At 36.3% G+C, this 27,500-nt stretch overlaps 1 protein-coding gene across 1 annotated transcript in view; it reads left to right on the top strand.

Moving 5' to 3' along the window:
• The window catches only part of LOC124949281 (centrosomal protein of 290 kDa-like), a 143,797-nt gene that overhangs the window by 39,832 nt on the left and 76,465 nt on the right, over positions 1–27,500 (top strand). The gene's annotated exons all lie outside the window — the stretch shown is intronic.

Below are 27,500 nucleotides of genomic sequence, written 5' to 3' on the forward strand. Positions count from 1 at the left end.
TATATCTATACGCATACATATATGTATACACTCACAAATAGATTCCGTCGATCCTCGGCACTTTGTGTCATAGTAGACAGCGCAACGGCTGTCGTTAGCCTAACGACTTCGATAAATATCGAAAGGGGAACTCGTTAGCGTAACCGCGTCATAGCGAAAACGCGATTACACCTGCGTGCGTGAGTGCGATACGATTATCGCTCTTTAAACGTTCCATCTTGGGTTATCGTTCTTTCTCTTCTTATATACATAATATCGTTCTCTTCTTTTCCTAAGGCCTCACCTTCCTAGCGATATGTAATAGTAGGCGCAAATACGAGTTTTACAAGTTAGAAGATGGCTTACTGGATCCGTACCCGGTGTAGTTATGTTTATATACATATGTGTATATATATATATTTTTTTTTTTTTCTTTTCTTTTCTTTTCTTTTCTATTTTTTTTTCTAATGATCAAACCGTACAAACACGATTTGTCCTACAATGATAATAATCCTCTTGCTAACTGAACAAACTCTTGGATGCTTTGAATTTCTCTTTCGATCCTATTATCGTAAGCGCTTTTAGTCGTAATTACCGTATAACTATGCGATTTTACTCATATCGTGTTTGATCCTTTTATACGTATATATATATATATATATATATATATATGTATATGTATAACATATGTATGTAACCGAGTACGAGTTGCCTCTCTTAAACTTTCAACGTCGTACGACTGTTCCGCGTATATCGCATGTGTTTGCGAACGGGGTGTAGTCTTATGTAGCCTGATAAATGCGACGGACGTCGCGATGAAGAAATCCTGCGTGGGTTATCTATCCTGGGGTAGGATAAATACGAACGTTAGAAAGAAAGAGAGAGATAAAAGGAGAAAGAAAGAGAGAGAGAGAGAGAGAGAGAGAGAGAGAGAGAGAAGATCGGAGCAACGGGAATCGAATGTAGCGGCATACACAAAGTAGAACGATATATGTCTATCTCTATCTCTCTCTTCATACCCCTTTACTGCCGTTCCTTTCATGGGAGTAGCCACGTAACAAATGAGCTCGCTTTCAGCCACGTATTATACATTGGTCGCGCTGAATTACCTTACGGAAATACCGAGTTACGGTGTCACCAACCAGCAACCGATAGCAGCAACTCCGTCGATTGAGAAAGACAGAAATCGGGAGGGAGCGAGAAAGAGAGAGAGAGAGAGAGAGAGAGAGAGAGAGAGAGAGAGAGAGAGAGAGAGTGAAAGAAAGAAAGAGAGAGAGAGAGAAAGACACTTTGGATTTTCTTTTTGTAGAAGCAACCACGATCGTTTCCACCGCACGTTCGTCGTTCTTCTATCTTCTTGGGAGGTGAGAGCGTTGCCAATCGTTTGATAAGCACACTCCTAACGTAACCCTTATCTCAAGTATACTAAACGTCTACGAGCAGTTATAGGAACATCTAGCTTTACCGGTTAGCTCACGTTTTTTCTTTCTTTCCTTTTCCTTTTTTCTCTTCTTTTATTTTCCATTGTATATAATCCTCGCTAACTATCATCTTAACTCGCACGTGTACGAGTATGAGAACATCTTCTTATTCGAATGATGATAATCGTCGTCGTGTTATTTGAAATGCAAAATCTCGAGAAGCACGAAGTTCCCTTTTCGATTCTTTCCGCCTTTCTTCCTATTTTTCTTCCTTTCTTTCTTTGTCAATATCAATTTCGATCCTTGAACGATCCTCGTCTCGATGAATGAAAAAAATGCCTAACTCTCTTGGTATAATGTTATTTCTCTCTCTCTCTCTCTCTCTCTCTCTCTCCCTCTCTCTCTCTCTCTCTCTCTCTCTCTCTCTTTCTGAAGTTAAGATCGTCGGTGACTCGTAATAGACGCTTTCCCATGCAGTATCTAACACAACGAGCACAGATAAAGTGTAAAATTTAAGGTCTGCTTATTGCGACGTCGCGGGTGCAAACTCGGGAATAAAGGTTACGATCGAAAGTAAAGTGACAAGGCAAGTGGATCGGATTAACGATGGGACGTGAACTAGCTTCGTTCCTTCTCTCTCTCTCTCTTTCTCTCTCTCTCTCTTTCTCTCTCTCTCTCTTTCTCTCTCTCTCTCTTTCTCTTTCTTTCTTCATTTCTTTCTGTCTATATTTCTGTCTCTTTCTCTATCTCTCTCTCTCTTTCTCTTTCCCTTCCCTCTCTCTTGCGCTCGCTCAGTCTCTATCACCCTCTCATATTTTCTCTCTTTCTCTTTTTCTCTTCAACGTGTCACAGCACCCACGGCGGGTAGAGCGTGAAAACGGCGGATTAACCTTTGTAATTGTAGAATTATGTGGCGATTAATAACTCGACAAGGCGTGCGTGGGACTGCCGTGCTTTGTGGTTCAAACGCGGAGTGCAGAGATAATCATCGGTCGTGCCTGAAGCACAGACGATACCTACATATTATATCTACGTATACTTGTATATATATATGTAAATATATGTATATATATATATATATACATACATATATATATATATATATATATATATATATATATGTATATGTATATTCGTGGGTCTCTTCCTAAACATATATATATATATATATATATATATATATATTTATATATAAACTCATATATGTATGCACTCAAATGACTGATAATCCCATGTAATATTTAACTAAAATAGATTCGCGTAGAAATATACAAAATATATAAACTGTATACAATATACATATGTAAGTACATATCTATATGTATCAAAATTTATTATAAATACGATAGGAAATTTTCACTGATAAATACCTACGTATTGTATGATCGGTGTATAGTATAGATACACAGATGTATATGTAAGTACTCGTAAATAGCTGCTCGGGTACATTCCTTCTATTTCTATCCCTCCTCTCTCTTTCTCTCTCTCTCTCTCTCTCTCTCTCTCTCTCTCTTTCTCTATCCTTTCTCTCGGAGGCAGAATATGTGGAGACATGGAAGACGAGGATGAATCAATGTCTCGGTAAGAGAGCAACAGTGGCAAGCGTGTCCCAGCAGTTTGAAACAAAACCATTACGCCACGTAACAGGTCGCGCATGGAGAAGCAATCTGCGTGCACACCGCAGCAGGAGAGCGAAGAAGAAGAGAAAAAGAAGGAGAAGGAGAAGAAAGAGGAACAGGAGGCGGAGGAGGAGGTGATGGTGCTGGTGCTGGTGGTAGTAGTAGTGGTAGTGGTGGTAGAGAACGCGTCGCTTCTCGTCCGAAGAGAAACTGCAAGGAAGAGCCGTGATTCTTGAACGGGCGACACGAAGAGAGCACACGATGCCGACGATCCTGCTTCCGCGTTGATATTCACCCAGCCACGTGCAGGGTACTCTCTGTCTATCTTTGTCTTCGTCTTCTTCTTCTTCTTTCTCTTTTTTACGTCTTCTTCTTCGTCTTCGCCTTATTCTTCTTCTTCTTCTTCTTCTTCTTCTTCTTCTTCTTCTTCTTCGTCACCTCTCTTCCTCTTAGACTTTGTCTTCGTCTTCTTACTTTTCTCCCTTCTCTCTCTTCATCTTTTCTTCTTCTTCTTCTTCTTTTTCATCTTCTGCCTCTTCGTCTCTTCTTCTTTTTCATTTTCATTTCTTCTTTTTTACACTTCATTTCCTCTCCTTTTTCTTCTTCTTCGTTTCTTCTTCATATACTTCATTTCTTCGTCTTCTTCTTCTTCTTTTTCTTCTTCTTCTTCTTCTTCTTCTTCTTCTTCGCCTTCGTCTCTTTTTCCTATACTTCATTTCTTCTTGTCTTTCATCTTCTTCGTCTCTTTTTCTTAAACTTAATTTTTCTTTTTCCTTTTCTTATTCGTTTATTTTTCTTCTTTACCTTAATTTTTTCTTCCTCGTTTCTTCTCCTTCATTTCTTTTTCTTTATCTTTCTCTTTTTCTCCTTCTCCTTCTTTTTCTTTATTTTCATTGAACTTTCGATCGTTCTCTCGAAAGAGAAATGACACGGGGAATTCACTCATAATAAAATGACTATTATTCCATTTATCTTTACATCTTGAATTTATTGAACATTGATGACCGTAATAGAATTATACATTTATACCCGATTTTAAATCGAAATTAACTCGACGTTCTAAATCTAGTTACGTGCTTATACAAATTACATAAGACGTTCGTCGAGATGTCGAAGAAGTCGAATGAACAAATAGTAAATTAGCTTTCGTTCATTTAAATTGCTTACGATGGAATTCTCTTAGTACGTTTTGCAAAACGAAACATAAACGAGTTAAGTATCGGATTTTTAATGGCACGAAGAACAATCGTCATCGCCTCGCGTTTCTTTCGATGTCGTAACGCTACACGTACCTGTAACTACGAACTTGAAATATCACCGCATTAAATCTTCGTCTCTGAGCTAAGAGGAGATTTTTGATAAAAAGAAAAAGAAAAAAAAAGAAAGAACAAAAAAATGAAACGTTTATCGTTGCTGTGTATATTCGAAGATACCAATAAACGTCGCCCGTGATAATTCGGATTTCGTCGCAAAACGTAAGTAAAAGAGAGAAAGGAATAATCATAGCAAGAAGTGAAAAGAAGAAAAGAAGAAATGAACTGAATGAAGAGAATTGAAGAAAAAAAACGAAAGATTCGAAAATAAAATAAATAAATAAAACGTAGAAAATATGTAGAAGATGTTCTTTACAATGTTCTTTTATAATGAGTCAGGACGAATAAATGGATCGAAGGTAGATAGAAAAAAAGAAAGAAGAAAAATAATAAATAATGAGTGTCCGCGAATTATCCGCGAAAGGGTAAACGGAAGGGGCCTAATTAAAGGCTCGAAGGATATCTCGAATCGCATGGCGAGTAAGAATAAGGCCGTAAGATACTCCCAGTGGAGTTCTAAATTCGCTCGTTTTCCGAAAGGACGGTATCGGGACGCATCGTCGAAATAGATCGTTCGTAGAGGATCCGGTAGGATGCTCTTACCCTCTCACTCCCTCTCTCTCTCTCTCTCATTCTCTCTCTCTCTCTCTCTCTCTTTCTTTCCCTCTCTCTATCTATCTATCGAGACAAAGGTGGCTCTTATGGCCGAAGTTGCTAAGCCGCTTCTTCTTCGTGGCTCCTCGACATCGGCGATCTCTAAAAGCGATCGGTATCGGATCGCGTTATTTCTCTAGCCTATCGTCGCTCGCTTCTCTCCTCTATATCGTCCTTGCCGTACTATTAATCGTCGGCGGTTCTTCTAGTAGACGTTCACCCACGCCGTACGGCACCCGGCTGCTGCTCATTAGAGAAAGAGAGTCGACTTGACTAAGAGAAATGCGTGCCTATTTTCTTTCTCTAACCCACCAGAAATCAAGGATCCTCTTTGCTAGTAGTTAGACGAAAACGGAACTTTACAAACACACACACACACACACACACATATAGATATATATATTTACTATTATTCCATAGGATCATACTATAGAAAAGTCTCTGAATTCAGGGATAGTTAAAGTTCTGATATTGAGTTACTTGAGTTACTCACTGGCGGTGCTATCAAACGTAGTTGAGCGAATTTATCCTGACCAGGAATTACGTAGATTTCTTCTTCTTCTTCTTCTTCTTCTTCTCCTTCTTCTTCTTTTTTTTCTTTCTCCTCTTTGATTCTCTTTCGCACGAAATCGGTAGCCAAAGAGTCTGACAGAACAGTGGGCACCAACGATTGGATTCCGATACTTTCCGTACTTCTCTTCAATGTATTTCAGTATGCCGTTTGGTATAAGGACGAAGAGATCGGATCGATTGGGAGGCCGCAAATGGTAGTAGCACCGGGCATTGCGACTCTTTTCGAGAATCCTCACGGCTTATTGGAATGGATCGTGTATTCGATTGAAAGGACGAATCGATTGGAAAATTCGAAGAGAAGAAAGAAAAAACAGAGGGAGAGAGAGAGAGAAAGAGAGAGAGAGAGAGGAAAATTTATTTTTATTTATTTATATGTATATATAATATATTCTGAAATTTATCTATATTCAACAATTTCATACACTCATTTAATTATAATTAATAATTAAATCTTCGATCATTTTTCTTCCTCTTTCTTCTTTTCTCTAGTAATATACGAACGATAAAAAAAAAAATTAATCGAAAAAGGAAGAAGAAAAAAACCAAGAACAACAACAACAACAACAACAAAGGAAAATTCGATTAAAAGAGAGAAACGAGATCTTTCGAAAGAGCATTTCCTTTTTTTATTTTTACAAACTCGTAATCTACCTCATTATAATCCTGAATGGCTCGTCAGTAGAGAAACCATGTCTCGGAGACGCGGAGAACCATTTTTCAAGATCGCGGGAAACAAGCGAAGACATATATCAGAAGCGCAGCATTGTCCAAGATAGTCTCTTGTTGGCTGCAAAATGAAGTTAAGGAGAGGAAAAAGGAGGGAGAAAGGAGAAAGATCCTGACCGTTCTCGCTCGATAATCGTTCCCTTTGTCGTTTCTTCTTCTTACAATGGCAGCAGTCCTACTCTAACGACAATACCTGACGACAAGACACCAAGACACGTTATACGTATGACACCGTATGTGTGTTCGTATCTACATATACGTGTTTATGTATATGTACTTATGATATGTGTACGAGTATGTGTGTGTGTGTATGTATGTATGTTGTATATATGTATGTATGTATGTATATAAGATGCATCGATGGGAAATTAGAACGACATGGTTACACGACGACAACGACGACGATGAAGAAGAAGGCGAAGAAAACGAAGAAGACGACGAAGAGACACAAGGATCTTTTCTCTTGCGATCTAGCGATCTCTCGATCTTGTGAACGAGCGAGCGAGCGAGCGAATCGAGCGAACGAGCGAACCGAGCGAGCGAATTCTTCTGGCGACTGCATTTATGGGAGAGCATTACGTAACGACGCGATTGCGTTCTCACACGGAGACGCTTTGTGGGTGTTATGAAATAGATATCGTGTTCCACGTACATTTATTCGCTTTAAATTCCGTCGGGTAAGAAAGAAAGCAAGCGCACTCTACGCGCGACCCCGTCTTGCGCAACGATCCTGAAGTAAATCTATTTACTCGCGCGTATGACTTTTCTTTCTTTCTTTCTTTCTTTCTTTCTTTTTTCTATTCTTTCTTTCTTTCTTTCTTTCTTTCTTTCTTTCTTTCTTCTTCCCCCACTTCTTTCTTTCGATATCATTCGAAAAAAAAAGAAAAAACAAAAAAAAAATAAACTAGTACTTTAATTGTTACATCCTCGAATATTTAAATGTTAATTTTGTTTTGTACCTCGTTTGAATTAATTCAAATTTTTTGTTTTCTTCAATTTTTTTTTTTCTTTTTTTTGACAAGTTGTCCTTTTCGTATATATATATATATATATATATATATATATATATATATATATATATATATATATATCTACGGCGGATGGACAAAATATTTTAAGTCATCATTTTTTAAGTCAAATTTCATTCAAGTAAAAATAATCATATTTTAAGTAAAATTTTTTTTCTCTTTTCTTTTTCTTTTTTTTTTTTTGTTTTTTTTTTTAATAAATTATCCTTATAAATATATGTATCTCTGATGGGCGAATAAAAGGTTATATCAACTTAAATTCCGTTTTATTTCAAACAGAATGAATATACTTATACAATATATTCCATATCGTTGTCCATTTATTATTTGCTTATGATACGTATATTTTGTAAATCCCATAAGACATTTATTATTTTAATTTTCACGTCCAAAATCTAACACCCGATCTTACATTGGCACTTGAAATATTTAATATTATATTATAAATGCTTCTCTCTTAATAATTCTTGACATATAACTATTTCGCTCGTTGAAATTGATATATAAAAGAAAAAAATAAATAAAAATCTATGGGAATTGATAAAAGTAACATTTTCACGCTTCGACTTATGCAAATATGTCCGGTCGTAAGGATTATCTTTCTCACGAGGTGTCCAAAGAGAGGAACAAAGTGAGAGAGAACTTTCCGTAGAAACGGATTCGTGATTTCTTCTTCTTCTTCTTCTTCTTCTTCTTCTTCTTCTTCTTCTTCTTCTTCTTCGGTCGGTCACCATTTACATCGTACGCGTTGCGTTATCTTCTCGTTTTACCATAGTAAGAGCACGCCACGAGACATTCCGTCGGAAGAGATATTCTCTGGAAATGTCATGAGCGCGTTTAGCCGATCATCCTCTCAACGGAACGAACGTAAAGTGTTTAAAAGATAACCCAGTGATAAGTATAATATTGACAATTAGAATAATATTTTATGTTATACTTATTAGTATTATTTTTTTTTTCCTCTGAAACAAATATTTACCGGATTGATATGAAAAAAGAAAAAATAAAGAAGAAAAAGAAAAAAATAAAAAAACGGGAAAAAATGTTTACGACGATAAGAACAATATTTTATATTATAACTGTTATTATTACTATTTTTCTTTTTATTTCAAAAAGAACTAAAAGAAAAAATATTTAAATAACGTTTACCTTTAATCGGGTAAATGAAAAAAGAAAAAAAAGGAAGAAAAAAAATGAATGTATAACATCGACGATTAAAATAATATTTTATATCGTACCTGTTATTATGATTTTTCTTTTTTTCTTCTTTTCTTTAATTTCAAAAAGACGACTAAAAAAAATATTTACTGAATATTTACTTTTAATCAAGTTGATGCGAAAGACAAAAAAAAAAAAGAAGAAAAAAAAAAGAAAGAGATAGAGAGAAAGAGAGAGGCAAAATGAGCTTCAAAATTATAAATCAGTTTTTAAACAAAAAAAAAAAAAAAAAAAGATTTCTTTCGACATGAAGAACGACACTCATTGTTGAATTTTTTTAAATATTTCATTCGATCATTGTACAAAACCCGGAACTAAGATGAAAACAAATGGAAAAATTATGCATGTCCATTACGACAAACGGTTTAGCAAGATAATACTTTCCTCTTTATTCAGTTCTGACTATACCTACGTAAGTAACTTACATAGGAACACGAAGGTATACATACATATATATATACATACGTTGTATGGTTCGCTTCGATATCGAAGCTCATCGAGCTCGATTCTCGTTATACCATTGGGCGAGTTAGCGAACGTTTTACAACATATGACTCATAAGAAAAAGCGAACACATACAAATGGATATGCACTTACACCTGCACCCTTTTATACATTATTATGTTACTTGTATATCCACTTGTATCGATCGATCCTCGCGCGAGATGCAATTAGAGACTCGTAATATGTATCAATTTATATTAATCGATTGGGGGCATTAGTCAGTCACAATAAATATCTATAGAGACGAAGAATTTCACGCTCACGCCAACTGGTGGAAGTTAACTTTTGCAAGCGAACAACGGTGCAACAACCGAGTTAAGAAATCTTTCGTAATAACTATCGACGCATGTTTTCTCTTCTCTCTTTTCTTTTTCCTTTTTTTTTTCTTTTTTTTTTTTCTTTTTTTTTTTTTTTTTTTTTTTTTTTTTTTTTAATTTTCTTGAGTCTTTCGTTTTTTCTTCTTTTTTATATCAATATATTTCCTCTTTTTATCTTTCATTTCTTCCTCGATCCTCATTCCTTACGCCTATTTCTTTTTATTTCTCAATCTCAGTTGTCGTTTCCTTTTTCTTTTTTCTATTTTTCTTTTTATTTATTTCTTTCTTCTTTTTTCTTTTTTTTTTCCCTGTCCTTTTACTTCATTTAATTAGACACGGTCGGCTAATTTTTCATCCCAATCTTTTGCAATCTTATCCCGTTGTAACGATTCGATAATATATATCCCCTCCCCCCCCCACCCCCCAATAAAATGTAAGATCTATGAGAAATTTTTGCATTCATAATTCGAATTCTCATGTACATATGTCGCGCGATTTGATTTCTCGTTCACATTAGAATTTGATCGCCGACGAATAAACGGTAATTATGAAATCGTTTATTATTAATTTCTCGATAGATCTGGAAATTCATTTAATAACGATCGAATTACCGTAAAACTCGTCTATGTATATTCGTCTACCCGTTTATTTATGTATGTATGTGTATATATATATATAGAGAGAGAGAGAGAGAGAGAGGGAGAGAGAGAGAGAGAGAGAGAAAGAGAAAGAGATACGTATATGTATAGTTCTTCGACCAGTTCGATAATAATGAGAGTGCATCACCTTCCGTGAAACTAATTAAAACATTCGTAGGCTGCCGGGCAACGTTAACGGGGAGTTAATTTTCTCTGGGACGAATCAAATTTATTATTGATTACACGTTCAAAATTAACAATTAATAAAGCAAACGTGTATAATCACATGAGGAAACACGAAATAATATCGGATTCCTTCGACTTCGAGTCTCGTTGCTTTTAATTAGCAACGAATTTTCTCCTCTCTCTCTCTCTCTCTCTCTCTCTCTCTCTCTCTCTCTCTCTCGCACTCTTTTCCCTTTGTTTATATCCCTCGATAAATCCGAGACCGAGTTCGATTACAGGAACGAGGTATCGAGGTATCGAGGTATCGAGCGTGTCGATCATCGTCATTGCTTCTAGCAACGGTGAAAGTTTCGACCCCTTGCTTTGACCCGCGGAAGCAGAAGGAAAAGGCGCGACGCGTGCGGAACGAATTCGTGGAGGAAGTAAACGGCCTTTAAATCGTCTCGCTCTCGTATCTTCGAGCTACCTGCGTCCGCGAGAGCTCGATACGATCGATCGATGAAATTTCCTCACGGGGAATCGTGGAATCGTGTGCGTGACCGAGTCGCGTTAATAACGAAAATAACTTTCTACCTATCTTCTCTCTTTCTTTCTCTATTTATCTCTCTCTCTCTCTCTCAGTTTCTCTCTTTTTCTTTCATTCTCATTCTTCTATTTCTATCTTTTATTATAAAGAAGAAGATACCTCCTTGCGAGGTGTGGTCGATTCCAAAGAATTCTTCTCTTTCTCTTCCTATTATATTTAATTATAATATATTATATATATACTATATATAATAATAATATATTATATATATATATATATATATATATATATACTGGTATAAGTTTATTTTAAATATCAATGTAATTTGAAATATTAAAAGATCAAGTTGAAAAGATCAATTATATATATATATAGATTCAAAATATTTTCGCAAAAAAAATTGCAAACAATTTGGGTGAAGAACCATCGGTAAAGAAATATCTCGGATACTCGTGATAAACGAAGCACTCCTGTACACGTTTATATCCCTATATGCACGTAGTCATACATAAGGTTTATCATAACGGCCGGTTCGTGTTTTCACGGAATGGCACGGTAGAAATTAGCTTAAATAACGTTACCAAGAGCACGTCTCGAGATAAAAGCCGAACGGTAATAATTAAACTCTCGGTAGGACGTTTCTAAGGAAAATCAAGAGATACGAAGTGAGAAATAGTGTATGTGTGTGCCTGTGTGTGTGTGTGAACTAATGAAAAATATTTCAGATTTTTTTTTTCTTTTTTTGGATGAATGAACTATACAAAAAAAAAAGAAAAAAAAAAGAAAAAAAAAAAGAAAATAAAAATTATTGAACGAATTATCTAACGCGTGTCCTATAATTTTGTCATACTATGTACCTCGTACATTTACTCGATTTCACTTCATACTTATGAGTTCACAAAGATAAAAAAAAGAAAATATATATATATATATATATTTGCGCATTATACACATTAATATATATGTATGTATATATATATATATATACACACATACACACGCACACATTATATACATTAAACATATACATTCATATCGATCTCGCGAGCGCAGAAGAGAGGGTGCACCGTCGCATAGCAAGCGGGACTTTATACGCGTTCGCGAGTGCGTGACCGTGCGCGACCGAGACGGTTACGTCGTATCAGCCATCTTTCCCTCGTTCTCGTAGACTCGTTTCTCCTTTTGGTGCGTGTTCCACCGAAAAATGTGTTAACAAGAGTCGCATACGTGCACCACGAACAGAGTTTTCCTTTCTCTAACAGACGAGCATAACAATGTTTCATATATTGATATATATGATACAGATATATATATATATATATATATATTTACTGATTTGTTTATAATGTATACATGTATATTGATTTATAAAACGATAGAATCGATTAGAAATGGAAAATATCATTGATAATTTCGGATTTCCGAAGACTCTTCTATTCTCAATAGAAAGATAGTTACGAAGATCTTCCGTTACTCAGCACACCCACCTACACACACACGTACACACAAATATATATATATATATATATAATGTACATAGAAAATAAAACGTGTACCGGAAGAGGTACCTTCACTTGAATGTCCAAGATGTCTCGGGAATGGAGAAAAGGGCGTGTAAAGTAAAGCGTGCGTTGCACGCGGAAGAGCGGGTGACGTGTCGGTCGATATATATCGAGACTAGCGTGAAGTATTTAAAGGATAGAAAAGGATGAGAAGAGGATTAAGAGGAGGCTTCATGGTGAAAGAGGAAGAAAGTCGGCTATGCCGCGAGGTGTGGTGGCAGGCAGGTGAGCGCAGGCGTGCGCCTTTCGTGTTGGCATTTGCTAATGGCGATCTACGTTGAACAGAGAAACCGTAGACTTTAGAAAGAAAGAGAGAGAGAGAGAGAGAGAGAGAGAGAGAGAGAGATAGAAGGATGCTGAGAAAGGAAGACTCGGATATAAAGGAAAAGAGTTGGTATCGCGTTATACCGACATCAGCCTTTCTTTCTTTTAGCGCCAGGGGCTTGAGCAAGGGCCTTAGAAAGGGCTTGACCGAGAACTTGGGACTCATACAGAAGAAGAGAAACAACTCAACGATCATACGGGAAGAATAAGCGCGAGAGAGACGAGCACACCCACCTACGATGGGCTGAGCAACGATATATTACTCGCACGCCTCGTGACACCTCACCTGCCGAGTATTTTCTCTCTCTCTCTCTCTCTCTCTCTCTCTCTTTCTCTTTCTTTTTCTTTTTCTTTTTCTTTGTCTATCTATCTCTTTCTTTCTTTCTTACGTTGGTCGTCGCTTCCTCGTGGGTGGATAAGGCCCCGCGGGGCCACCTCGTCCACTTCTTTTCATTCGGGAAACATTCGCGAATTTACTCGAACCAACGATGCATCGTATATATATATAATACATATATATATATATATATATATATGTTGGTATATAACATATTCGTAATCATGGAATCTTACAATTACTATTCCTGTTTCTAATCGTAAGTTTATATAACGAATGATAGATGATTTTATTTACTCACTTGAAATATTTTTTCAATTGGCTCGTGATTTCTATTGAGCGCAATAACAAAAAAAGTTATATTCGAACGTGTAGGTATACATATTGCATGCTATATATATATATATATATATATATATATATATATATATATTCGTACAGATTATTCATACATATGTACGTATGTATTTCGATTCGTTAAAGTCCATATCGAATGATATTCAATCTATTTCGATAACGGGTATCCCGATATTCAACGACGTTAAATTTTGTTTAATATCAAAGTTATTAGTGGATTTGCAATAGAATTCCTCTAAATATCTCTTGTTACCAGAGACTCGATCTCCAAAATGTTGATAGAAATTAGAAACCCGTAAAAGGTATACTGACAAATTATTTTTGTATTTTTCAATCCGATAAGATACTTTAAAGATTACTAGTTAAAAAAAAAAAAAAAAAAAAAAAAAAAAAAGAAAAAAACTTGAATCAGATATTTTCCAAAAAGAAATTATCTAGTTTCGAGAATAACGATTAAATAATTTTTAATATCACTTTACATAGATATAAATATAACGAAAAAACTTAATTTATATCTCACATTTAGATCGCTTGAGTTTCAAACGTCGTATCTACCTTCTAATCATGTTGTGATAAAAAAAGAAAAAGGAAAAAGGTAAAAAAAAATTAATAAATAAAAATAAAAATAAAAATAAAAATAAAAATAAAAATAAAGACAGCGAATAAAATCTCGGATAAAAGATGCTTTCTCTGTCTCCCTCTATCTCTCATTTCTCTCTTTCTTTCTTTCTCTCTCTCTCTCTCTCTCTTCTTCTTCTCTCTCTCGAAGAGAAGAAGAAGAAAGAAAGTCTCCATTCGAAGGAGGAAATGATTTCGAAGTTACGCGCGATCGAACGCGCCATCGATCTTATAACGGCTCGATGTCGTAGGTCACGATGAGAGGCCTCCTTTAACAAGGACATTGAAATCTTTGCACGGCGACGTGCGTAATGATCAGTGACGGATAGCCGACGTACCTTGTAAGATCGCGATCCTCGAATGCTACGATGGTAAAAGAGAGAAGAAATGAGAAGAGAAGAGAAAAGTGAAAGAGAGAGAGAGAGAGAGAGAGAGAGAGTAAGAAAGGAAGGAAGGGGTAGGAGGGGGAGGGGAGAGAACAGAAAGAAAAAAGAAGAAGAAGAAAAGAAGAAAAAAAAAAAAGAAAAGAAAAAAAATGTGCAAGAAGTGCCCCCGGTGCAGATAGTTAGCGGAGAAGTCGGATCGATGGATCGAGCCAAGAGATGGAGAGGTAGCGATCGACTCAAACAGGACTGTGAACGTACGATCGAGATCTTTAGACGATACATCGACGCGTACATATGCGTAACCATAACTCATCCCTGAAACGACTGCTAAACCCTAAAGCGACCTTAGAAACTAGATCTCGACCTTACTTTTATTCATTTATTTTTTCATTTTTTTTTGCTTCTTCTTCTTATTATTATTATTCTTTCGGTAAAATTTCCCGGGGAGCTGTTGGAGCGTTGTTTAAAAAAGAAAAAAGAATAAAAAGAAAAAGAAATTAATTCCAATATATTTATCTGAAAAGAAAGAAAAAAAAAAGAAAAAGAGAGAAAGAGAGATAGAGAGAAAGAGAGATAGAGAGAGAGAGAGAGAGAGAGAGAGAGAGAAAATACTTTACGGTTAAGGTTTGATACGGTTAAACTCGGATCTATTAAGTAACTTATTAAATACTATATTGAGATAAATCAATAGAATCTAATTATATATCCGATGCAGATTCTTCATTAAATTAATTTACGGGAAACATATATTCTTCCTTTAACATCGTTTGAACGAAGAACGAGTACTATTTGATATCACAGACGATCTCTTCACGGATTAAAAAACGAACGACTAATCTTTCCTCTCTCTTTCTAATTTACTCTCTCTCTCTCTCTCTCTCTCTCTCTCTCTCTCTCTTTCTCTCTCTCTCTCTCTCGTATATACATACATACATAGATTTGTATGTATGTATGTATGTATGTATGTATGTATGTATGTATGTATGTATGTATGTATATTCACCCTGTATAGAAGCGCACGCGCGTCGGTATTATTAAAAGCGTACTTCTGAAGACGCCTGGAACTCCGATTATCCGTTCGAGTAAGGTAGAAATCAAGATCCAAGCGGTTTGGTATCTTCGTCGTCATCTTCCTCGCATTCCTTATAAAGTCGAAATCACGGATAATACGAAGATGAAGAGAAGAAAAAGAGAGAAAGAGAAAGAGAGAGAGAGAGAGAGAGAGAGAGAGAAAGAGAGAGAGAAGAAGAGGCGGGGTATGGGAAGCCGGCGACATTTAACTCGGCAATCGGTAGGACACCTGTGACATTTCATTAAGTGCCGCGAGCTCGGCGGCTGCACAACTGCGAGAGTAACGCGAGGCGGAAAGGGACGAGAAGAACGTCAGATAGATAGAAAGAGAGAGAGAAAGAAAACGAGAAAACGAGAGAGATCGAAAGAGCGAGAGAAACAGCGCGGAACGAGATGAGGAAGAAAGAAAAGAAGAATGAAACGAAAATAAGAAGAAACAAAGAAAAAGGGAAAGGGTAAGAAGAAAGGAAGAAAAAAGAAAGAAAAAAGAAAAAGGAAGAAAAAAAGAGAGAGGGAGAGAGAGAGAGAGAGAGAAAGAGAGAGAGAGAGAGAGAGAGAAAGAGAAACAGGCAAGGAGGCAAGTAGAAGGGTAAAAGGAAGAAAAAACGCTTAAAAGAAACGCCGCACTCCGCGCAAAGTGGATTCATTATGCGCCGCGTCCGCGGAATCCCGCATTTGCATCTCGCGGTAGCAGTCGCGACTATATACGAGGTGGACGCGAGCATTAGTTTGCGTCCTGCGATGCCGTGGGACGCATTTAACATTGGTAACGGTGCGCAAATCGTTGACTGCCTCTCTGAGAGCATCGGGAAAAGGGATGGCCACGGCACCCAATCTATTTCAAACTCTGAACGCGGAAAAATTTGTCGTCCCGAGCTACTCGCTCTCTCTCTCTCTTTCTATCTATCTATCTATCTCTCTCTCTCTCTTTCTCTCTCTCTCTCTCTCTCTCTCTCTCTCTCTCTTTACGTTCACTTCAGCAAAACATTGCACGGTACAACTCTAATGCCACTACCAACATAAGGCTAACATAAGGTATACGACTATCAGGAAAATTCTATTCCGCACCGGCGATGACGTTAATTAATTTTGATATACGCTCCCTCGCGTCGCGTGATCGTAAATCGCCCGTAAATCAAATGCTTGCTTACTCATTTGCCCCTTACTTATTGTCAAACGAGTAAATCAGATTCGTTTCGGTAGATTGTTACATGCATAATATTTCGATTGAAATTCAATTTTTGATTTTGAAACAAATTGAAATTTTATTTATCACGTTCGTCGTTATTTTAAATTCGTCAATTTCCTTTTATTTTATTTTATAATTCGTTAACAACAATACTAATGTACGTACGTACGTACGAATTGAGAATCATTTTTTATTTTGGATTTTTATTAGATAAGTAAATAATTATACGTACGATGACAACGAATAGGATATCTTTAAGAAACGAGGTGTAAAAGTTGCAAACGGTGGCTAAATTTGTACGATTTAAAAATCGAAAAATCGAATGGATAAGGAAGATTTAGAAACGTACGTTTTTCTCTTCTATTAAAGATGCGCGCTCGCGTTCTCAAGCTCAAGCTCGAGCTCGCTCGTTCTTGTAAGGAAGCGAAACCTGCTTCGCACAGGGCAAGAGTAACTTCTACGGGAGTAGCCAGTAAATCGTACTATCTGCGAGCATAAATTCCTGCCGTTGGCTATCTAAAAATCGTATTAAGCGTACTTTAGCGATTCCACGAGGTGGTTAGAAGCGCGGACACGGCATTGCCAAGCTTTTAAAGAGAGAGAGAGAGAGAGAGAGAGAGAGAGAGAGAGAGGAGGGGGGAGAGAGAGAGAAAGAGAAAGAGAGAGAGAGAAGGTAATAAGGTAGGAGTAGGGAAGGGAGGGGTATGGGTTTAAGAGTTAACGACATTTGTAATAAAACAAAGAAGAAAAACTTAGTGGATTGATAAAGAAACAAAGGACGATGACGAAAGGGTGAAAACGTGAGTGAGTGAGAGAGAGAGAGAGAGAGAGAGAGAGAGAGAGAGAGAGAGAGAGAGAGAGAGAGAGAGAGAGAGAGAGAGAGAGAGAGAGAGAGAGAGAGAGAGAGATTGAGAATGAGACTGAGACTGACGTCTGTAAACGTAAAACGTGGAACGAATTTCGTATTTCTTCATAATAATATCTAGTAATAATAATAATAATGATAATAATAATAATAATAATAATAATAATAATAATAATAATAATAATAATAATAATAATAATGATAATAATAATAATAATAATAATAATAATAATAATAATAATAATAATGATAATAATGATAATGATAATGATGATAATGATAATGATGATAATGATGATGATAATGTTAATAATCAATGTTAATGATCATTGTGGAAAATAGTAAGGTTAGAAGTGAGCATGTCCGATCGACTAAATTACGTGGAATTCGCAAGAGTTTTTCAGTTCAGTTAAAACAGGGCCGAATTATAATCGTCGTCGTTAAGTCTGCGGACTACGCCTTTTATCGATAAGAAAGAAAAAGAGAAAGAGAGAGAGAGAGAGAGAGAGAGAGAGAGAGAGAGAGAGAGAGTGGCTGTCATTGGTCGAGACAAGTCGGCGAAGAAGCCCCTTCTCGGTCGAGGTGCCGGTAATTAAAGATATTATCAACGGTGCGTGTCGCCCCGTTGCACGTGAGAGGCGACCGCGAGGCAGGTAGTACCTACAACCTACAACCTACAACGCGTATCTATGTGTACACGTAGGTGTATATACATGCATGCATACGTACGTATATACATAGATATATACATATATACATACTTATGTACGTAAGTAAATCTCACAGAGAGTTTGTACGGGTACATACATGCGTATCTACAAATACATATATATATATATATATATATATATATGTAAGTATTTATGTATATATGTACGTATGTATGTATGTGTGTAAACGTATCTATACATTCTATAACCGTACGTACCCGTAAGTAAGTACGTACCACGAGAGCGCTTGGTACGTGCTACCTGACCGTAGAAAACTATAACGAGTACATCGCCGTCTCCGCGTTTCGTTACGAAATCGGTGGTAAGGTGATCATGTAAGAAAGAAAAAAAGAGAGAGAAAGAGAAAGAGAAAGAGAGATAAGGAAAGAGTTAGAAAGTTTAACGGAGACGAACAAAAAAGTCGAAGATTAACACGAACCGATTAGAAAAAAGAAAAAAAAAAAGAAAAAAGGGGAAAAAAAAACGAACCTACAATTACGATTGCAAGTTAATCAATTTCTATAATCCTTAATTTAATTAATTTAATTTGTCGTTACTTTCAAGTCGTACATGATCGAAGTATTCAATTTTTATGTCGTGAACGATTAAAGAAAAAAGAAAAAGAAAAAGAACAAAAAATTACCATCAGTTCGAATCGAAGGTATATCGTAAGTCCTTGAAAACAAAAAATTAAAAAGTACACGTCGACGTACGTACGTCGTCAATAGTATGATAACGATCGAGGATCATCATTGGGCACTCTTTTGACTTAACAACGAGACAGATAGACAGACAGGCAGACAGACAAAGAGAGAGAGAGAGAGAGAGAGAGAGAGAGAGAGAAAGAGAGAGAGAGAGGGAGATAGAATAAAAAATAAAGAGAGAGAGAGAGAGAAAGAGAGAGAGAGGAAGATAAAGAAAGATAAAGAAAGAGAAGTCGGCATTAGCGGCGGCTTCTTTTCGTCGTAACATCGACGTTCGCACGTCAATCACGTCGAAAATCGCAGCACGAGCCGCTTATACTACATATGTAGGTACATGCGAGAGAAGTGCCAGGGGTATTGAGCCATCAGCGCAGATCCGGGAATTGTGCAGGGCGGTCCATAAAACGTGGCCCCGTACCGCGTTAGGCCTCCGTCAGGGTAATTTACAACGCTGGACATCGCTGCCGTTTTATTACCAGGTTGTTTATTTTACGGTTGGTACGCCTTTGCTTCTCTCTCTCTCTCTCTCTCTTTCTCTTTCTCTCTCACTTCTTCTTTCGCATTGCTTCTGCATCTGTTTCTTTCTCCTTTTCAGAGGATGCTGCACGTGTTCCTCTCTCTCTCTCTCTCTCTCTCTCTCTTTCACTCTCTTTCTATCTCTCTCTCTCTCTCTCTCTGTCTGTCGTTTACTCTCTCGTTCACTACTTATCTCTCTCTTTCTCTGTCTTTCTTTCTCTTGCACTGACTCACGTCTGCTAGATGCACCTACCGGAACAGAGCAAGAAGAAGACGATGGTCCCTTGGCTTCGCTCGCAATGACCCGTAGCAGCCTTAGCGCAGGCTCCTCCCCACCGTTCGAATATCCCCACGATCGAATATTGGATGTTTTCTCATCCGTGCCACGTATCCTTCCTATGCTTCCTTACTTACTCATACTCTCTTTCTTTCTTCTTCTTCTTCTCTCTCTCTCTCTCTCTCTCTCTCTCTTTCTATTTCTCTTGCTCTTTTTCTCTTTTTTCTCTTCCTCTTTCTCTTTCTTACTGCTTTAAGGCTACGTTACACCATCCTCGCAAATTACTCGCGCACGCGTGGGGTAAGATTAGTTCGAAGCTTCTTCACGTGTTTCTAAAAGGAATAAGTGACTTTAGGAGTCAGCCTATGGTATATATCAAACTATATTATGTCAACGTCCGTCTTAACGTATAAGAAACGTTCGATCGAAGAATTTCATCGTTTAAAAGCCTCAGAGTCAAACGCACGGCGTAAATATCAGGATAATCTCTAATTAAAAGTTACACGCTCGTATTCTAGAAAGTAATTTGCGAACGTGTATCCAACCAAGAGATAGGAGCAAAAGGGAGTAATGAAACGAAGAAAGACTATTCAATGTATTAGTGTATTCGAGAGACATAAAGATTGAAAAAAAATAAAGAGAATAATCTTCCGCGCTTATGTTATTTTCATATTGAAATACGAAAGGCGTCCATTGATAAGTAATAATTAATATTGAATGGGATTTTTTCTGCACGGTGATAAATTAAATGTACCAATGATAAAAATTTATTACACTGAATGTGTTTTGAAAAGAAACAAAAGGAAAAATATATACAACATATATATATATATATATATATATATATATATATATATATATATATATATATATAGGTAGCGTCACCTAGTGACATGTTTAAATAGAAAAAAAAATATCGAGAAAAAATCTAGCAGTCCTGTTAACAATTAAAAGATTAGAAATACTTATTCTACACATACACATACACTCTCTCTCTCTCTCTCTTTCTCTCTCTCTCTCTCTCTCTCTCTCTCTCTTTCTCTTTCTCTTTCTCAAAGAGAATTAATGAAAGCTCTGTTCATTCTGGAATCGATCCGATCGTTGAAATAAAATAAATGATGCCTCTTGCCTACCGTAGAATCGTTAAATAACTCGTGGTAGTCTCAAGCAAGGAGTAATTAATATCGAAAGTTTACACTCTATCATCCGAAGGATGCACAATGAGCGATGAGCTATGAACGGCCTTTGTACGATGTACCTTATGCCGCTCAGCTTAGATCCTTTCGTTTGTCGTCCTGTAAAATTCATCGTTATTTGCTTTCACCGGGGACTCGAGTAGCTCTCGCTGCACCTTCCAGGTAGAAAACGAGATAGCAAACACTTCGTTTTATTTGTAATGCCAGGAGATTCATAACACACGTAACATAATCTCATCGATATCCTATCTATGCCTCATTTTAACTATAAGAATACTAATGACATATATATATATGTATATAAAATTTGAATATGTTCAATATAACTACGGGAATATCACAATTAACAGTCAATATGCTAATATTTGAACGAATAGAGACAGGACAATGATCAAATTGATAGGAAACACCGTTACATACAATAATGTATTAAGTTCTATTCAACATAATAATTACAATGGATTTATTTTCTAATTATTTCGATCTATTAATATTAACAATCACTAATTGTACTGAATGATCTTTCCTTCCGACCATTGATGATGATACTTATGAAAAAGGAAAGAACAAAATAAAAAAAAAGAAGAAAAAAAGGGAGAAAAGACAGAAAGAAAAATGAATAATAAAAATCATTTCCATCTCGTAAAAAGGATAACGAATCTTCCGTAAATCTAGAAATAACGTTTTATAGTCTAATTAAAATGTCCGATGCTACTGTACGATAAATGAATTATCGTAAATAAATTCTTAAGTATGATAATGATGATGATAATAGTAATAATAATAATAATAATAATAATAATAATAATAATAATAATAATAATAATAATAATAATGATAATGATAATGATAATAATAATAACAACAGCAACAAACGTACATTCTCTTCCGCGTTAGTATTTTCTCTGTCGGTTTACTTGGTAAGTGCATTGATCGGAGGGGGTAGGGGGGAGAAGGGTCACTTAGAGAGATAGGTAGAGCTCTAGCTACCAGGTTTCCGACTCGGTCACGAGTCCCAAGGAGCCGAGGCCGAAACTACAAACAGAGAAGAACGAGGAGTACGAAGAAGAGAAGGACTAAAGAGTTAAGAGTATGGAACGTATTGTAACAGGGAGCAGAATAGAAAATAGAAAATAACAACGACGTTAGCGACACAGCGACACAGCGATGGCAGCAGCAGTAACAGCAACGACAGCACCAAAGGGAAAGAGGAGGAAGGGGGGAGAAGAAAAGTGGAGACTCTCTCTTTCTCTCGATCCATAGAGACACACGTTGAGGTCCGAGTTACCTACTATCACCGCGCATAGGCGCGGTGGGTGTCTGTCGGTGCCACCGGGGCGTGTGAACGCTGTGACATATGCGCCGTGTCGCTTTCTTTAATCGCCTCTGGCAGCGCACGCGCGTGTTATCCATTCGCAGTGACGCGGTTTAGATCAACGTAAAGAATTCGCCGAACGTAAAATCACCACCACCACCACGTGCCTAGATCCATTCTCTTGGGCTCGTGCTTCACACCGTATTACACGCGGTACGATTGATTATCGTATTAAATTAAATTAAATTAAATTAAATTAAATAATTCAAAATCAAATAAAAACGTTTTCCATATGTCGTCGACATGTTTTCTTTCATCGACATCGTTTCTTTCGTATCGTATCAAAACACAAATCAGACATATATTTTTCACAGAAACGAATAGTTATCTTAATGCTACGTAGCTTATTCTTTAATCGATATCGTATCTTTTTAAATGTCATTCAAACTTAATCGATCCGATTTCCTTAAAATATACACTAAGGTTTCTTTTTTTCTTTTTCTTTTTTTCTTTTTAACGAAACCAGTTTTCAAATTACCAACTTAACTACATCGTATTGATGTACATCCTGGAAATTAAAATCTATGGTTTGATTTAATTATATCAAAATTTAATTCTAAACTTAATCATGTATTTAATAATAATACTCTCGATTCAATTCATATAACGAGTGCGAATGTAAACGAGAAACCATATTATTAATATGCTTCCGATATATATATATATAATATATATATATATATATATATATATATATATATATACGCCTGTATAATCAATAAACGAAAATTCGCAGATAGCCGTGAAAACTTATCGATTTTACGATCTATAATATAAACCGATGCCGATCAATTCGTTGTTGTGTGCTCTCCGCTTGTCAAAGTAAAAAGGCTCAATTCTCAAACACGGGTAATAGCCAACGCATTATGTCAACCGATCTTGGACAACCGTTTATTACGGACTTGCACCGCGATAAAAAACGCATTTTGCATAATGCAAGATAATCAAGCGAGACGGGTTTGGGACAGGTGTGCCGTGCCGAGCGCTCGTGAAACGGTGCTACGGTAAAGGGAGGGAGGAAGGGAGGTAGGTTGATGACTGGGAGGGGGGTGATCAGAAGGGAAAGCTTCTCCGAGGGCGCTACCATCATCCTTCCTTACAAAGTCGACGTGTAAATTAATAATCTATTAGGGCGTTCTTCCCTCTCTCTCTCTCTCTCTCTCTCTCTTTCTTCTTTCTCTCTCTCTCTCTCTTTCTCTCTCGGACTCTTTTTCTTTGCGTTATTCTTCTGATGCCGCTTCCACGGGCCGACGAACGAAAGCCGCCTCTGGCGACGTTTTAACCGGCACGAATGCGCGAAGTTATTAGTACGCTCGGCGTACTCGTCGTCTTTTATGAAGGGGGAGTAAGGGGGTCTGAGGTCTGAGAGAAAAAGAGAGAGAGAGAGAGAGAAAGGGGGAGAGGTAGAGAGGCGAAAAAAAAAGATACCGCAAGGTGAAAAGAAATTCGTACGGAAGTGTTTGAAATTTTGTTTCCTTTGCCCTTTGTCCCTTTTAAAGACGATTTTCTATTCGGATAAAATTTATCTTCTTTTTTTTATTGTACTCGTTCAACGTATATATACGAATATATTTAGAAATACAGATATATATATATATATATATATATATATATATATATATATATACGAGTAATATATATATATATATATATATATATATATATACGAGTAATACGATATTTGTTGTAACGTCTTAACTATATTATATATATATATATATATATATATATATATATATATATATATATGTACTTGGGTATATTAGGAGGTGTTCAAAGATTTGTATAACACAGGAATACGAATATAAATCTGATAAGGTAAGATCTATGTATAATTTATAAGATAAGAGATACATTGTATCTTATCTATTATCTACAATATGTAGATAGATTTTAACATATAACTATATAACTATAAATTCATTTTATATATATATATATATCGACTAATAAAAATATTTTGCTACAAAACTAATGTAATTCATACGTAATGTCATGGTTCTTATTATAATCGCAGGAAAGCGGCCGATCGTTCTCCTTAATGATTCTTCTGTCAGATCGATACATATTCACGATAGATATTACTCGATCGATCGATCAAGACAGAGAAAAGATAAAAAGAGAATAGAAAGAGAGAGACAGAGAGAGAGAGAGAGAGAGACAGAAAGACACGGGGCGAATTACTCGCGACGCTGTCTGCATCGATCGTTCCCTTCTTGATTTACATCTTCCACCTTGACGAAGGATTAAGCGATCGTTTCGTACCTTCTATCTTATAGTCACGAGTATGGTTTCTCTCGCGAGTATCGTTTTACTTTGCGATAAATACATACATACATGCATAGGCTACTATCTACTAGTAGGCCGATTAACGCCAACTTCGAGAAACGAAGATTTCAAATTGCGATCGAAATATCGAGGGACATCGGACGATCTCGATTACGTAAGGCGATGATCGGTGTCTAATGGATCTTCGACGATTCGTGATTTACACATACACTTCTATTCCTATTCTGTCTATGTATATTCGAAGATATTTATATGTATCTATGTATGTATGTATGTATATACGTACGAGAATCGCGATAATCGACCGGCAACGATCGACTTTCGGAATTTATCGGAAAGTCAATCGTGAACCTATCTTGCGGCACGGCTGAAACGATTTGCTTCGAGGGCAACACGGAACGAATCCGATCGATCGATCGGATCGTTCTTCTAATCGACGAGTCAAATGAACTAAGATAAGTACTTACGTAGGTACGTACGTACGTACTTACTTACTTACTTACTTACTTACTTACTTACTTACTTACTTACTTACTTATTTATTTACTTACATTCGATTCTTAATGAGCCTCCAATAAAATGTCGCCAATGCCGGTGAAAGCAGATACCTAATGAAATTCTTATTACGACATTTCGCGTATACCAACCTAACTATATCTATTTACTTATTCTACGAATGTATCCGTTCTTCTATATACGTTTCATCATACTGTGTACTGTTCAATGCTCGCGATACGTCGTAGATTAATTTTAAAACCCACGTCCTCACGCGTGATTTGATCTTTTCGATTACAAAAAAAAAAAAAAAGAAAAAGAAGAAGAAGGAAAACAACTTCTTTATTCCTTTTTCCTATGTCCATTCAATAAGAAAAAAAGAAGATATATAAATCTCTACTACCGGATAAATTTATTTATCCGTATGAACGAACAGATACTGGATACTACTAACTCGTCTCTTGCGTCGAGTCAGGTTCGATTATAACCTCAGTTTATAACAGATTATCGCGTATAATAATTCTAATTCTCACGCAAGAAACGAGTGATTGTCTTTCCCTCTCTCTCTCTCTCTCTCCCTCTCTCTTTCTCTCTCTCTTTCTCTATCGCTCGCTCACTCGTTCTATCGATTATATTATATCTGTCTTTTAAAGTGTTCTTAGGAAGTGAAACAAACGGGAAAAAAAAAGTACTAGAAAAAGAAAAAGAAAAAGAAAAAGAAAAAAGAAAAAAAAAGGAAAGGGAAAAAAGGAGAGAAAAAAGACCATAAAAGATACATTTATCACGCGCCAAGGAAAGGAGTTATGCGAACGTATTATGTAGCTATAGACGAAGTATGCGATAATATCGTAGCGAGTAGCAACGTAAGCGATTTAATGTCACGTAGATATACGAACGCTTGAGAAAATAGAAGAAAAAAAGAGGCGGGGGTATAAGTAAGGGGTGCGAGGGGGTTAGAGAGGGTGATGCATGGGAAGCTGCGGTGGTTTTGATCCAGCAACATTTTTAATTTTCATTGCTCGAGAGAGGAACAGGTCCTGTGCTGGAACTTTATCTATGCGATTTCTCTAATACCATGTAAATATAACGCTTAATAGCACTGGTAAAGGCCACGACACTATTGGCCGCCGCCTTAATTGCCACGGTTATACTAATCCCAAAGGACTCAATTAATAAATAACGAGAAATATCTTTGTCGGCGTCGATAAACGCTCAGACCGATCGATTCGCAGAGATGGTATGATAACGTTGGGTCCGGTGGGTGTCAACCTTTTTTCCTGATCGTTTTCTCGCCGCTACGACGCCGCCTTTCCGCGATATAAATATATTTATATGCATATATGTATCTATGTATATATATATATATATATATAAAATATATATACATGTATATGTATGTAATACCAGTCGATCGAACGAGACGCGTAAATCGAACGAATCGATCGATGGAATCGATTGGATGATCTAAGGTACGTGTTCGATTCGATTAATGCAGATTATTATTTCATTATTATCACAAGGAAGTAATCTCATAATTTACAAGCATTCGATTAATTTTCTTTTCTTTTATTTTCTTTTCTTTTTCTTTTTTTTTTTTTTTTTGTCTTTTTGTTCATTTTAAAGATACTATTTTCTGAATAAATATTCAATTTAGAAAATTTCAAGCATTTCAAATTATTTGTGGTAAATAATTAAAAAAAAAAAAAAAAAAGAAAAAGAAGAAAGAAAATAAAAATCATGAACTTTGAGAAATATTAAGGATCGATGAAAAATTCGAATTTCTTGATCGATCGATCGATCGATCGATAGGCCGATCGATTTAGTCAGAATAGTTACGAAACGACTACGTAAGAATTTACTTTTCACAAGATTTTCATCTCCGTTTATTCGTCCGAACTAGAAGGAGTAAACGCGAGTAAAATTGTCGGGTTTCGCGATCCCCAGAAATAACTATAATAATAATAATAATAATAATAATAATAATAATAATAATAATAATAATAATAACAATAATAACAACAATAACAATAATGATAATAATAATAATAATAATAATAATAATATCCAATAATAATGGTAAGTCCACGAAAAACGGTAAAACATCGAAAGCGTTAGTTGCTTGCGATCGGGCTTTGCAACATTAACGTCCCTCGTATATCTCGCCACTTTCAATACGCCATTGTCTTGCAAACTTAATAATTCCATTGAAAAATATAGATTCGCTGGGACCGGTTGGTCGATCGTGGCTATTAAAGATCCGAACGAAAATGAGTGAGATTCGATCTTTGACCAACTCCCACGCGAGTTCACGGGAGATCAAAGCAGAAATAAATAAAGAAAAAAAAAATAGAAAAAGAGAAAGAGAGAGAGAGAGAGAGAGAGCTAGACGGATAGAGAGCATTGTCTTTCTCGCTTTGAGTTAAACGACTTTCATTACTATATATAAAATTGTGCTTTCTCACGCCGAATCGTTCAGTGTCCACCTGTCTATCGGTTCGCGTTTCTCGCGATAATAGAGAGAAGTAGA

Source organism: Vespa velutina, chromosome 5 (assembly GCF_912470025.1).
Source record: "Vespa velutina chromosome 5, iVesVel2.1, whole genome shotgun sequence".
Lineage (NCBI taxonomy): Eukaryota > Metazoa > Arthropoda > Insecta > Hymenoptera > Vespidae > Vespa > Vespa velutina.